This window comes from Gracilinanus agilis, chromosome 5 (assembly GCF_016433145.1).
Source record: "Gracilinanus agilis isolate LMUSP501 chromosome 5, AgileGrace, whole genome shotgun sequence".
NCBI lineage: Eukaryota > Metazoa > Chordata > Mammalia > Didelphimorphia > Didelphidae > Gracilinanus > Gracilinanus agilis.
The window spans coordinates 235,156,880-235,166,569 of NC_058134.1; the positions used below are offsets into that span (position 1 = coordinate 235,156,880).

General features: G+C 43.9%; 1 protein-coding gene across 1 annotated transcript in view; it reads right to left on the reverse strand.

Moving 5' to 3' along the window:
- Positions 1–9,417, reverse strand: part of ELK3 (ETS transcription factor ELK3) — a 93,069-nt gene extending 83,652 nt beyond the window's left edge. Inside the window, exon 1 of the mRNA XM_044677265.1 lies at positions 9,032–9,417. The gene's annotated coding sequence lies outside the window, so the exon portion shown is untranslated. The remainder of the gene's footprint in view (positions 1–9,031) is intronic.
- Between the last annotated feature and the right edge of the window lie 273 nt (positions 9,418–9,690).

The window sequence follows — 9,690 nt, forward strand, 5'->3', positions numbered from 1 at the left end:
GAGAAGAGAAGAGAAGAGAAGAGAAGAGAAGAGAAGAGAAGAGAAGAGAAGAGAAGAGAAGAGAAGAGAAGAGAAGAGAAGAGAAGAGAAGAGAAGGAGAGAGGGAGGGAAAGAGAGAAAGAAGAGAAGAGAGGAGAGGAGAGGAGAGGAGAGGAGAGGAGAGAGAGAGGGAGGGAGGGAGAGAGAGAGAGAGAAAGTTGGACTAAATGGTTTCTGAGATTCTCTTACAACTTTGGATCTATTAACCAACATTTCATTTCTTGGCTAACCAGTGGATTCACTGGGCAATAAATCTGGCTGTAATACCCATTCATTTTCCTTGTGCTGAGTTAGTCCATATGGTGAAGAAGAAATGGCCTGAATTTTGGAGTCAGAGGCCTGAGTTCAAGTACCGTACTCAGTATTTGATCAATTGATTTCTAAAGTTCCTTCTGATCCTAAATTTATGGTCCTTGAGTAGAACTCAGGACTTTGGACATTAAGCCAGAGAGCTGGGACAATCTGAAGAGTCTATTCAAGATCCACACAATCACTCCTGCAGAAAACAGCCACACAGCTGAGACAAGGCCTCTCCTTGACTGACCAGATGACCCTTTGGATTCTTCTTTCTGTGTGTGCATGTGTGACTAGCCCTTCGGCAACCTGACTGCCAACTTCCTCATCTTTCGAGCCCGAGAACAAAGTGGATGGCACGCTGCCCTCAAAAAACCACAACGAGTGAAGGATTCACCAGCTCCCAGGGAGCTCTCATGGTGACCACTGATTCACTTCAAGGACCAGAAGAAAGCATAGCTGTGAACTAGCAAGCAGTAAATCACTTTCAGTGAAAACAAAGCTCTTCCTTCACCCCAGGAAGTAAAAGCATGCCTGTGGAGTTTTTAATTAATTTCTTTAATGAGTCCATTGTTTGGAAACATTCGGTGGGAAGGTGCTTCAGGAAATGGAATATGGGGAAGTTCGAGGATTTGGACTTTAGAAGACCTGGAAGGGATCTCACAAGTCATCCAGTCCAAACCCCTCATTGCACTGATGAGGAAACTGAGGCACAGGTAGGTTTTGGTTTTTTTAATCACTCATAAATATACAACATAGGGGACTTAATGGCATGGAAAGAGTCCTAGAAACGGGTTCCAGCCATAAGTCCAGTGGCATGTGAATGGAAGGCAAAGCAAGACTCCTCTGGGAATCTCAGTATACTCATTTATAAATAAGAGTAATAAGAAGCTACTTCACAATATCTGAATTCAGTTGCCAAAAAAAAATTCTACATCTACCCCGGCCATAGTTCACGCACACAGCAATAAATGAAAAAGTATAAAAGCAGGATAGAGGTGGCAAAAAACAAACAAACAAAAAACAACAACTAGGTGGCACAGTGAATAGAGTGCAGCGCCTGGAGTCAGGAAGGCTGATCTTTCTGAGTTCAAATCCAGCTTTAGACACTTACTAGCTGTGTGGTCCTGGGAAAGTCACTTAACTATATTTGCCTCAGTTTCCTCATCTGTAAATGAATTGGAGAAGGAGATGGCAAACCAAACTACTCTAGCACCTTTGCCAAGAAAACTCCCAAATAAATATGGAAATAAGTCTTGATCAACGACACATGTAAAAGCCAGTGGAATTGCTCATTGGCTCCAGGAGGGGGTAGGAGGAAAAGAGGGAAAGAACATGAATCATGTAGCCATGCAAGAGTATTCTAAATGAGTTAATTAAATAAATAAACTTAAATTCTTTAAAAAGATGTGAAAAAAAAAAGAAACCTCCCCCAAACAGACACATCTGAAATGACTAAACAGCAACAAATACCAGAACAATGACTTGTCCCAAGATGGTTTCTGTCAAAACTCTATCAATAGGAGCAGGTGGGTAGCTCAGTGGATTGAGAGTCAGGCCTGGAGACGGGAGGTCCTGGGTTCAAACCCAGCCTCAGACACTTCCCAGCTGTGTGACCCTGGGCAAGTCACTTGACCACCATTGCCCACCCTTGCCACTCTTCTGCCTAGGAGCCAATACACAGAAGTTAAGGGTTTAAAAAAAAAACAAAAAAACCTCTTATCAACAAAGAGCATAGGATCATTGCTCATTAGAGCCAGAAGGAACCTTAGAAACCTGTGGAGTTCCATCCCCTCATTCTTTCACAATTAAGGAACTGAAGCCCAAAAAGATTAAGAGATGTGTTCCAGGGCACAGAGCTGGTGAACAAACATTTAGTGAGCACCTCCTTATCAAGCTCTAGCCATATAAAAAAAAGCAAACAAATGGAGGTGGGGGGGCTCAATCCTTGCCCTCAAGCAGCTCACAGTCTAATGGAGAAAACAACATGTAAGTAACCATGTACAAAAGAGACAGAGAGAACTAGCTAGAATGGAGGTTCTCAACAGAAGAAAGTACTAAGCTGACAGAGTATTATATTGGGAAAAGCTTCTTGTGGAAGTTGGGATTTGAGGTAGGACTTGAGGAAAACCAGAGAAGGAAGGCAGAAAGCAATAATGAGGAAGGAGAGAATTCCAGACGTGGATGATAACCAGAGTAAATTCCCTGAGTTGGGGGTGAGAAGGGCAGCTGGGTGGCTCAGTGGATTGAGAGCCAGACCTAGAAACCTGAGGTCTTGGGTTCAAATCTGACTTCAGACACTTCCTAGCTGTGTGACCCTGAACAAGTCACTTAATCCCCATTGCCTAGCCCTTCCGCTCTTCTACCTTGGAACCAAAACACAGTATTGATTCTAAGATGGGAGAGGGAGAGGAAGGAAGGAAGGAAGGAAGGAAGGAAGGAAGGAAGGAAGGAAGGAAGGAAGGAAGGAAAGGAAAGGAAAGAAATTCACTGAGTCAGGGGCATGAGTGTCCTAGGGGAGGAGGATTGTACAATTTTGAGGTCAGTGCTGCTGGATCACAGAATACATAGCAGGTGTAAGAAGACTAGAAAAATAACCCTTACCTTCTGTCTTAGAAGTATCCATTCTAAGGCAGAAGAGCAGTAAAGGCTAAGCAAATGGGGATAATGGACATGTTAATGGACAGAACTAGCATTTGAACTGTGATTCTTTGATTCTAAATCCTCATATTTGGACTCTTAACTATCTGTGACCCTGGGAAAGTCACTTTAATCTCTGCCTGCCTCAGTTTCCTCATCTGAAAAATGAGGATGACAAAAATGCCTACCTCTCAGGGCTGTCTTGTCTTATCGAATGAGATTATATTTTTAAAGAACTTTGCAAACTTTGAAGTGTATATAAATGCAGGATTTCGCTATTAAATCCAGCATTCTTATTTCTGTACCAAGATGCTTTGAGGAATGAGACAATAACAAAAATATTGATCTCTAGAACAGAGCTCCATGAATGAGTTTCAATATTTTGATAACTTCATCACAATAAAATGGATTTCCTTCATAATCTTATATATTTTATTTCATGCATTTAAGATGTTCACAGGTTACAGTGGGATCTGCCAAGGGGCACTCAACCCACAAAACGGTCAAGAAGCCCTACTCTAAAATATTAAAAGGATAATAACAAGATGCTAGCTTTCCCCTGGTCTATTTCTATAGGAACTGCACTGAAAAAGAAATAATAATAATAATGATAAATTCCTGGAATACACTTCCTCCTTATTTCCACTTCTCAGAATCCCTAGCTTTTTTCAGAATTCAACTCAAGCTCTACCTCCTACCTGTGGTCTTTTCTGGTCCCTGCCACTGCTACTACACTCCACTCTAAAAGATTACCTTATATTTATCTTGTTTATTTTTTTGTTGAGTTCTACCTAGATACGTTGTTTTCTTCCAATAGAGCTTAAGGCCCTTGATGACCCAAGCTGCTTCCTTTTGTCTTTGTGTCCTCACCACCCAGGACAGTGCCTAGCACAGGATAGGCACTTCCTAATTGTTTACTGATTGATTACCCAGCTTAAATAACACAATTGCTACTTTACAGATGGCAAAATATCTTATCAGGGGCAGCTGGGTAGCTCAGTGGAGTGAGAGTCAGGCCTAGAGACAGGAGGTCCTAGGTTCAAACCCGGCCTCAGCCACTTCCCAGCTGTGTGACCCTGGGCAAGTCACTTGACCCCCATTGCCCACCCTTACCAATCTTCCACCTATGAGACAATACACCGAAGTACAAGGGTTAAAAATAAATAAATTAAAAATTAAAAAAAAAATATCTTATCAGTGTGAACTATTAAGTTTAAGAAACAATTTCATTTTTCTCTTATTGCCTGAAGTCATCTTACTTACAAATACATTTAGGAAGAGAATCAAGTCATATTTCTAAATTGCTTAATGGTGTCATAAATATAGACAACCAGACATCATCATCTTAGGGATACAGTCAAGCATGTTTCTCCATTTTAATATTTTACTCCTGATGGAAAGGAAAAAGGATGAGCTAGGTGGTATAGTGGATAGAGGTAGGAAGACTGGAGATCAAATCCAGCCTTGAATCTGGTCAAGTCATAAGCTCTGCCTCAATTTTCTCCACTGTAAAATGGAGAGAATCACAACACTTGTGAGGATCAAATGAAATAACATTTGGAAAGTGCTTAGCATATACCTGGCATGTAGTAGGGGCTTGCTAAATACTTATTTCCTTCCCCTTTCAATGTGGGAAAACATGGCATTCAGGAGGGTCAGAAAATAATCTGTAATTTCTCCCCTACTTCAGTTAATATCAGACATTCCAAGAGAATGGAGGGAAGGAACCGTTTCTACATTTCTTTGCTTTTTGTCTCTCTGTCCCTAGGTTATCATTGGTTGCTGGTTATGGGTAGAGGGTTGACGGTGGTGGAGGTTGGATAGAGGTTGCTGGTAATAGTTGGGTGGTGGTGATGGTGGTTGGTGGTGGTTGTTTTTCATCCTTTTGAAGAGGACCAATGACATGACAGGATGATGTCTTGTGTGTGAATTGGAGTTAAGTGAGGCAGTATCATAGTTCAGTGGGTAGTCCTGAGAGCTGGAAAGGACTTTATGTCATAGAATTCAACCCTCTCCTTTTACAGAAGAGGAAAGTGAGGCACAGAGTGCTTAGGTAATACAGGAAATAGGTACAGGACAGGATTTGAAATCAGATCTTTCCAACTCCTAGTCCTTCACTCTGCTTACAATGATACTAAGTAGCCCCTCTCTAATAAATCTTGATCTTGAATCCAATACACTAACAGCTTGGGACAGTAGAAAAAAACACTGGATTGGGAATCCAAGGACCTGAGTTTGACTCTCAGAGATGACGCCACTTGTGTTGTTTTGTGAAAGTCACTTTCCATCTCTGGACCTCAGCTTCCCCATATGTAAACTGATAACATGAGACCACATTCTAAAGAGCAGTGAAAATCTGAAGCTGCTTCATAAATATTAGTTGCTAGGCTAGTTTTGGATTAGATTGAGGTTCTTAACTGGGGGACCACGGACTTTTTAATAACTATTTTCATAACTGTTTCAACAAAATTGATTTCCTATGGAGTCTTATGCATTTTATTTTATGAAGTTTAAAAACATGATTCTAAGAAAGGACTCATAAGCTTCAGCAGTCACTTAAATGGATCCAGAACACCCCAAGACAGTCAAGAACCCCAGCCCTGGATGCTCCTGGTTCTAAAGCCAATGCTCCTCTAAGGAGCATTTCTAGAGTGCCCAGATGCCTAGAGACCTATAACTCATCTAATGTGGCTGCAAAGTGATGCCACTGTGATCAGATGGTTGTGATTTATTATATTTTCCAAAAAAGAGTATAATTTCCTATGTGCATTACAGATTATACCTTGAAATTGCAAAGTCCAGTAGTGAATATGAAACTGTATAGGCTCGATACTTTCCAAATAAAATCCTGAAGTCTAAGCCTTTTAAAATTTTTAGATGGAACGCTCTAAGTCTCCGTCCTTCAAAGTTCTTGTTAGAGTAATCTTTCTGTTACAGCTTTGCTGGAAACAGATCTATATATATCTGTACCTAGTCAAAGAGGAGAGACAAACACAATTTGCCAGATTGCTTTGCTAGAGCATACTACTACTACTACTACTACTACTACTACTACTACTACGAAGAAGAAGAAGAAGAAGAAGAAGAAGAAGAAGAAGAAATTTAGAGACTGAATTTGATTCCTTTAATACAGGAAACTTGGGGACGAGAGAATTTCTCTTTACCAACACAAATTAGAACCCTTTTATGAAACTTAAAGAGTTTTAGTTAGCCAGTAAACTGGGAGAGTAAGGGTCTTGCTTGCCCAGGGTCACAGAGTCACAAGTATATATCACAAGCTGGTCTGGAACCCAGGTTTCTTTGGCCCTGAGACCAACTCTCACTTTTCCCATAACGACTGATATGCATATGTCCATTAAAGTTTACAAAGAACTTCTTCCCAATGACCTAGAGAGAAATGAAACAAAGTATTCCTAGCCAAGCCTTACAGACAAAGAAACTGAGGTTCCAAAGGTGTTCTGTTACTTGCCCACTGCTACGCAGAGTCAATATTTGAATCCCAGTTCAATTCCACTCATGTCAGGTTTCTGACACTTCCCACTATACCAAGATGCCCCCTGCAGTGGGACAGTTGGATTTTCCAAAAGGTATCCAGCAAAGGCTCAGTGGGGCCCTTTTCAAGCATCTCCTGTCTCCCGAGCTCACTTTCTCCATTTTTTCCTCAATTCGACACCCCTTTATCTCTTTTCCAGATCAACTACATTTCTCTGTAATCACCAAGGGTTTTTAAAAAAACAAACTTGTCTGCTAAAGCCTTGGTCCTTTTCCTAACTACTTTATAAATGCCAGAGTCTTTCACACACACACACAGGCAGTTTCTACTTGCAAGTTTATTACTGGCACCTCTAAAAAACAAACAAACAACTTTCTCTATGGACAGATCCAGGAACCTTCCAACTTTATAATCCCCATAAATTGAAACTCATAACTGACCTTTTCCCAAATAAACTTGTACAACAGAGGGGGAGATATCAGAGGGTTATTTGGCTTGGCAACAGGGATCTGAAATTGATTTAGGGTCATTAATAGATGTCTGGAACATGTTTCAGCTTCTCCTCTCTCCCTCCTTCTTTGCCCCAACAAAAACTACAGTAAGTATTTGAGAAGATGGGTCTGCAAGAACCTCTGGAAGCCAAAAGGCTCAAAGCACATGCAAAACAAATTAGGGAGGGGGAATGGCAAGTTGGCTGTCCAGAAAATAAAAAAAAGAAGAAGCAAAGCAAAGAGAGAGATGAGAGTCGGCAAAAGCTTCAGGGGCTGTTCTCTTGCAAGGATGCCGAGCCTGGAAAGTCTTGTTTTGTTTCTGAGCCCCTAAATAAATAAAGATGTAACTTGTCTCCCTTTCAGTTGCTGGGCTCTGTCGGAGAAAGGCAGCAGGACAGGGCTTGGCTTCACAAAAACCCTCCTGTGTTAAAAGAACGGAAACTCCTAATGAGATTAGTTGGTGTGTGTGTGCAGACATTACTTAGCGGTGACTAAAGGGGCTCTCTTCCTGCAAAAGCCAGTGGAAAATTCAGGGAACTTTTTTCCCCCTGCAGCATCAGAGTCCCTCTAACCTTCTCCTGCAAAGCCAAATCCAAAAACAACTCTCTCCTTTCTCCCCCCCCCCTTTTTTTTGCAGAAGGGTGGAAAGTGGCAAAATGGGCCAGGGAGCTTTAAAAAGCTGGAGGTGGGGGCACGGCGGGAATAGGGGACTGGGGGCTGGAGAGACTCTTGAAGACTACAAAGGAAACTGTAAAAAGCGCAAATACATAAACCTGAGCAGGAGAAAAACCACAGAGTTTCTTTGTGAGCTGCTGAAGTGACTCATTTTCAAGATGTTGTCTGGTGCCAGTTTCAAAGCGGAAGCGCATGGCAATTAGTCCTCCTGTTTCCAGACAAGCCAGAAATTCTCCCGACACTCTCCTCTTTTTTTTTTTTTAAGCCCCTTTTGCAGTTTCTGAAATCATAGCGCTTGCTCCCACCCCAGCCCCAGAAATGACTCCTCCTCCTCCTCCTCCCTGCACACACTTTGATCAGCTGGGGAAAGCCCAGCCAACAAACCCAGATCCCATTTTTTCGACTGGAAAAAGAAAAAGAAAATGCACAATCAACGCTCCCCCCCAATATCACGCCCGCCTACTCCCCACTCTTTATTGACAAACATTTGCAAACTCTGAAAGCAGTTCTAGCACCGCTGAAGCTTAGATCTCCCCAGCCCTTGGCCCTGGTTCCAATCCCTGCCAGCTTCAGGGACCTTTAAATGTTCCACATGGGCTTTGAGAAGGGAGATTAGGGCTCCCCCAAAGTGACTGCTCCTCACTCTCTTCCCCAACCCACCTATATCTTCTCTTCCCCCAAGAAAATGACTTCATCTCCCCCATCCCCAACCTATTACATCCCCCCCCCCCTCGCCCCGCAAGATCTCTTCACTTTTCCAGAGGAGCCTTTGCCCTCCCTCAGCCCTAGGGGTTCCACCTGGGACGGGAGGGGAGGGGGGCAGCCTCTTCTCACTCAGTGCTGAAATAAGCACACCCTCCTAGGCTCACAACAAATAGCTGTCCTCTCGGTCCCTTTTTCTTCCAGACGCTCTCCCAGAAAGACTGGGGAGGAGTCTCCACTCTTCCCTTCCCACCTCCTTACCCGGCGGGGGTGCACCTCACTCCCTACTGCAAGCACCCTGTGGACAGGAGAAAAGGGGAGGGTCCCAAAGACACCAGGGCATCCCCAGTCCTTTTGTCTCCCCTAGCCCAGCATGAGGAGCCTCACAAAACAGCCCTGCACCCCGCGGGGCACCGGAGCAGACAAAGTGGGGCAGACGGGCCAGAGGCTCAGGGCGAGTATCTGCCCTGGGGAGTGGCCGCCAAAGCAGCATCAGTCAGTGTGTCCGTCCGGCGGCTGCAGACACATACACGCATACACAGACTGCCTCTGCAATAAAACAGCCATTCACCGGGGAGGGGGGCCCCCTGGGGATCCCCACCAGAAAGCCCTAGCCCTGGCCCGAGAGCACGCAAACTTTGCAACAACTTTCACTTTGCAAACGCCCGAGCGAACAAACGAAGCCCCCTCGACTTACCCAGATGTCGGACGAGTTTACCCCAATTCTTCTGCTGGGTAATATTTTAAGAGGAACTGGGTGAAATCCCCTGATTTTCCATGCTGACAGGCGTCTGCGAACGGTCTGTTTCTCTTGTAATGAGATCCTGATTTTTTCCCCCTTTTTTCCTTTCACCCTCTCTCTCCCTCGCTCCCTCTCTCTCTCTTTTTTTCTGCTGTGTGTGTGCGAGAGAGAGCAGGAAGTTGGAGCAGTCAGACAGAGAGCCGGCTCACTTCCTTTACTGTATTATTCCCCAGGCGGTTTGCAGTCTGTGTAAACAGGCTTTTCCTCCCTTCTCCTCTCTCTCTGGCCGCTGATGTTCAGCATGGCTGTAATATAAGACACACACATAATAAAATGGTAACGGTAACTACACACACACACACACACACACACACACACACACACACACACACACACACACACCCTCTCCCTCTCTCTCCCGAACAGACACAGCGGAGCTCCTGACCCCCCACCTCTTCCTGTTCCACCACCCCAGGGGAGGAGCTTCTAAGCAGCTCCAACTTGATACAACAGCAGCCTTTTCCTAACATAGTACAAGGTGGTTGGGTTGGAGAAAAATAAGACATTTTCCCCTTGTCCTCCATCCTCCACACTCTCCAGCTTCACCCTATAGG